The sequence below is a fragment of the Heptranchias perlo genome, chromosome 20 (genome assembly GCF_035084215.1).
Source record: "Heptranchias perlo isolate sHepPer1 chromosome 20, sHepPer1.hap1, whole genome shotgun sequence".
Taxonomy (NCBI): Eukaryota; Metazoa; Chordata; class Chondrichthyes; order Hexanchiformes; family Hexanchidae; genus Heptranchias; species Heptranchias perlo.
In genome coordinates this window covers 13,638,815-13,644,263 of record NC_090344.1, presented here as the reverse complement: position 1 = coordinate 13,644,263, position 5,449 = coordinate 13,638,815, and the positions used below count along the sequence as shown (strand labels likewise).

At 43.7% G+C, this 5,449-nt stretch overlaps 1 non-coding gene across 1 annotated transcript; it reads right to left on the bottom strand.

The window, feature by feature from the left end:
* Nucleotides 1-4,073: 4,073 nt before the first annotated feature.
* trnag-gcc (transfer RNA glycine (anticodon GCC)) lies at nucleotides 4,074-4,144 on the bottom strand. Its single transcript has one exon. It is a non-coding gene; the product is annotated as a tRNA-Gly (tRNA).
* Nucleotides 4,145-5,449: the final 1,305 nt, after the last annotated feature.

Genomic DNA, 5,449 nt, shown 5'->3' with positions numbered 1-5,449 from the left:
AGATGGATCAAATTCATAGTTTGCGGCTCCAATACCGCAGCCTCCCTCCTGTAAACTAATAACACTAAATATCTCATCTGATATTGCAACAAGAGGAACCACGTGGCGATACAAATAATTGATGCATTTTGGAACAGTCAATTATACGTTCAGCTCCGTTCGAAATGTTCACAAGGAAAAGGATTCGTTGATCTTGGTGAGACTCGACTAACAACCTCGCCATTTCCCGACCTTGTACGGTCATATAAGGACCGCGCACTGACTGATTGCGCTGCTGGAGCCCGGTCACTTTGATCACCTGTCCTACTCTGCTGCAAAGAATCTTAAGGTGAGAGACCCTTTCCTGTGGAAACGTGTCCTGTCCCCGTGATGAAAATAATATCTGCACTTTCACTTTCAGCTTCTTTCACATCCTCTGCTCCATCGCACTACAATCGGGTTTTCTGTGAACAGATCAAAATAAACTTTGGCAGAAATTCTAACAGCAGTGGGATTCAAACCCACGCCTCTATAGAAATTAAATTTAACACCTTCGACCGCGAGGCCGCGCTACCATAATGTCACAGTAATGTTTAAAGAGCTGTTTAATGCTCCAATAAATGAATTGAAGCTAATTGACCGCATTTAGCCGGTGCTGGGGTTGTTCTCCTTCGAGCAGAGAACGTTAAGAGGAGATTTGATCGAAGTGTTCAAAATCATGAAGGGTTGAGATAAATAAATAAAGAGAAACTGTTCCCATTGGCGGAAGGGTCGAGAACCAGAGGACACAGATTTAAGGTGATTGGCAAAAGAACCAAAGGCGATATGAGGAAACACTTCTTTACCCATCGAGTAGTTATAATCTGGAATGCGCTGATTGAAAGGTGGCTTTCAAAAAGGAATTGGATAAATACTTGAAGGGAAATAAATTCAGGGCAAACGGGAAGGAGCGGGGGAATGGGACTATCTTGACTGCTTTAACAACGAGCCGGCACGAGCTCGATGGGCCGAATGGCCTCCATCTCTGCTGTAACCATTTTATGATTCTTTGATTCTGTTTATACTCTTTATTTTCTTTGCATGCATTTCTCTATCTCTCCCTGTCTCTGTCTCTTGTGTTGTCCTCTAATGGACTTCTCAGGCTTCCGTGAACGGCGACGGCTGATCGATCCTGCAACACCAGCAGAGAAGGTTGAAGAAAGGTTGAGACGGTAGGAAAAGTAAAGGTGCAACCCCGCTGCTGCAGTCAATGTCTAAACATTAAGATCTCTTCGCTCTCACAGTAAAACAAAGCACCAATTTGATTAAAGTTTACTTATGGGAGAGTGTATGTTATCACCATGCCGAGACAGACGGCAAAACATATAATAGAATCATTAAAATTTACGTTAGCGGAGGCCATTCGGCCCATCATGTTTGTACCGGCCGGAAAAGCGATATCCAGCATCACCCGACTTACCAGCGTTTAGTCCGTAGTCTTGTCGGTTACGGCTCTTCAAGTGCATATTGAGGTCCTTTTTAAACCCGATGAGGGTTTCTGTTTCTCCTACCCTCTCAGGCAGTGAGTTCCAGACCCCCACCACCCGCTGGGTGGAACAAAATTCCCCTCTGCTCCACTCTAATCCTTCTACCAATTACCTTAAATCTATGACCCTTTTTATTGAACTCTCTGCTGCGTGAATCAGGTCCTTCCTATCCACTCTATCGAGGCCCGTGATAATTTTATACACCTCAATTAAATCTCGCCTCAGCCTCGTCGGTTCCAGAGAAAACAACCTCAGCCTATCCAATCTATCCTCATAGCCAAAATTCTCCACTCTTCGCAACATCGTCGTAAATCTCTGTACCATTTCGAGTGTAGTCCCATCTTTCCTGTAATGTGGTGACCAAAACTGTACGCAATACTCCAGCTGTAGCCGAACTCGTGTTTTATTCAGTTCCAGAATAACCTCCCTGATCTTACATTCTATGCCTCGGCTAATAAAGCAAAGTATCCTTGATACCTTTTTAACCACCTTAACCACCTCTCCTCTTCCCTTCAGGGATCTGTGGACATGCACTCCAAGGTCTCTCTTTTTAACGACACCTCTCAGTATCCTCCAAAGCAATGTCGTTTCCGAGCAACTAATTCTGAAACATCTTGCTTGATAATATAAGTCGTAGAGACGAAACCAATTTAGTAAAGGGAAACTAATATTGGTGACTGGAAATAGTTAGTGTACAACTTGATATTGCTGCACACCGGAATAGAAAACGAGATTGGATGGACAGAAGAGGTCTGAAAGGGTAGCCGATCGGCTATGGGAGACAGCGAAACTTTACACTGGCTGCATGATGTAAGTAACAGCGTCTGGTTGGTCTAGATGTATGATTCTTGTTTCCGGGGCTTTGGTTGATTAATATCTGAGAGTCCCGGGGTAAAATCCCCAACAAGCTCTTGCTGTTCAGCTACGTTGAGTGTAAAATTCACCAATTGGCTTCTGACATCTTTTCAGTGTTCCTGTTTGTAGGATTAAAGTGCATGTTTGAGCTCCAGAGGACAGAGTGCTGAAGTTTCCAAAGTGCAACACATGTGAAGTAAATAAAATGTCTCAAGATGATGCAGAGATTGATGCTGAATGTGAATCTCCCCCTATTCAGGTGGTCTCATTGATATTCGATGACGGGACAGGGAACGACATATGGAAGTTTGCCGATGACACCAAAATGGGCAGCGTTATAAGCAGTGCAGATTATATAGGAAGAGGAACACAGGAACAGGAGTAGGCCATTCAGCCCCTCGTGCCTGCTCCGCCATTTGATAAGATCATGGCTGATCTGTGATCTAACTCCATATACCTGCCTTTGGCCCATATCCCTTAATACCTTTGGTTGCCAAAAAGCTATCTATCTCAGATTTAAATTTATAAATTGAGCTCGTATCAATTGCCGTTTGCGGAAGAGAGTTCCAAACTTCTACAACCCTTTGTGTGTCGAAATGTTTTCTAATCTCGCTCCTGAAAGGTCTGGCTCTAATTTTTAGACATTGCCCCCTACTTCCAAAATCCCCAACCAGCGGAAATAGTTTCTCTCTATCCACCCTATCTGTTCCCCTGAATATCTTATAAACTTCGATCAGATCACCCCTTAACCTTCGAAACTCTGGAGAATGCAACCCCAATTTGTGTAATCTCTCTTCGTAACTTAACCCTTGAAGTCCGTGTATCATTCTGGTAAATTCCAGAGAGACATTAATAGAATGAATGAATGGGCAAAACTGTGGCAAATGGATTTCAATTCAGGCAAGTGTGAGGTCATCCACTTTGGACCTCAAAAGGATAGATCAGAATACTTTATAAAAGGTGAAAAATTCGAAACTGTGCAGTTCCAAAGGAACTTAGGTGTCCATGTCCATAGATCAATAACATGTCATGGACAAGAACAGAATATAATCCAAAAGGCTAATGGAATGGTGGCCTATATGTTTAGAGGATGAGAATAGACATTATGCTACAGCTACACAAAGCTCTGGTTGGACCACACCTGGAGTACTGTGTTCAGTTTTGGGCACCGCACCTTAGGAAGGATATATTGGCCTTGACGGGAGTGCAGTGTGATTTACTAGAAAGATAACTGGACTCCAAGCGATAAATTACGAGGAGAGATTACACAAACTATAGTTGTATTCCCTTCAATTTAGTAGATTAAGGGTTGATGTGATCGAAATGTTCAAGATATTAAGAGGAACTGATGGGGTAGATGGATAGAAACAATTTCCGCTCGTTGGGGTGTCAATGACTTGGGGACATAGGCTAAACATTAGAGTCAGACTTTCAGGAGTGAAGTGAGGAAACACTTCGACAAGCAAAGTGTTGGAGAAGTTTGGAACTCTCTTCCACAAACGGCAGTTGATGCGAGCTCAATTGTTAATTTCAAACCCGTGATTTATCGATTTTTGTGAACCAAAGATATTTCGAGATATGGGAGTAAGGCGGATACAGGGATTTCGGACATAACTCAGTCATGATCGTATTGAGTTGCGGAACAGGCTCGACGGACCAAATACCACAATCCTGTTCCGAAGTTCCTCATTGGTGCAGAATGCAAAACGATCTTGCATTGGCCGGGAATCGAACCCAGGTCTCCCGCGTGGCAGGCGAGAATTCTACCCCTGAACCACCAATGCTGGGTTGTAGAAGTTACATGCTCCTATATGGAATGCTGTCTAAACGAACATGCCGTTTACAGCTGCGATGGCCGAGTGGTTCAAGCGTTGGTCTCAAAACCCCATTTGGGTTTTCCTGCCGAGGTTTGAATTCTGCTCGCAACCCCCAACTGTTTAAAGATCTCTGCAATGCTCAAATAGATTAATTGGAGTTAATTGACCGCATTTACCTCTCTCCCAGCATCAGAGATACTTCAACGTGGCCGGTGCTTTTAATTGAGCGTCCAATCTTCTCTTGCAAGATTTCAAGACCCGAGAAGGAATCTCTCCCAATCTGTAACTTAAATTCTGGTCGTTTGCAAAACCTGACATTTATACTCTTTATTTTCTTTGCATGCATCTCTCTATCTTTCCCTGTCTCTGTCTCTTCTCTCTCTGTTGTGCCCGACGGGCTTCTCAGGCTTCCTTGAACGGCGAAGGCTGATCTCACCTGCAACACCAGCAGAGAAAGGTAAAAAAAAAAGGCACTGAGACGGTTGGAAAAGTAAAGGTGCAACCCAGCTGCTGCAGCTAATGTCTACACACTTATGTCTCTTCGCTCTCACAGTGAAACAAAGCATCAATTTGATTAAAGTATACTTCTGGTCGAGTGTATATTATCGCGATGCCGAGACAGACGGCAATGAAATCATAGAATCCGAGAAAGTTATGCCAAAGAAGGAAGCCATTCTGCACATCGTTCCTGTGCCGGCCGAAAAATCGGTACCGAGCCTCATCTCACTTTCCAGCGTTTAGTCCCTAATCTTGTCGGTTACGGATCTTCACGTGCATATTGAAGTTTTTATTTTTCAATGCGATGAGGGTTTCCGCCTCTCCCACCCTTTCTGGCAGTGATTTTCCGACCCCCACACCCACCACCCTCTGGATGGAAAAAAAAAATCACTCCCCTCTAATCATTCTACCGATTACCTAAGATTGATGTATCCTGATTATTGACCTCCCTACGAAGGGAAATAGGTCCATGCTGGACACTCGATCGAGGCCCGTCATAATGTTATGCACCTCAATTAAATCTCCCAACAGGCTCCTCAGTTCCAAAGCAAACAACCCCAGCTTATCCAATCTAATCTCATAGCTAAAATTCTCCAGTTCTGGCAACATTGTCGTAAATCTCCTCTGTACCATCTCTCGGGCAACCACATCTTTCCTGTAATGTGGTGACCACAACTGTATGCAGTATTCTTGCTGTGGCCTAACTATTGTTTTATAAATTTCTACCAGAACCTCCCTGCTCTTATATTCTATGCCTCGGCTAATAAAGGAGAA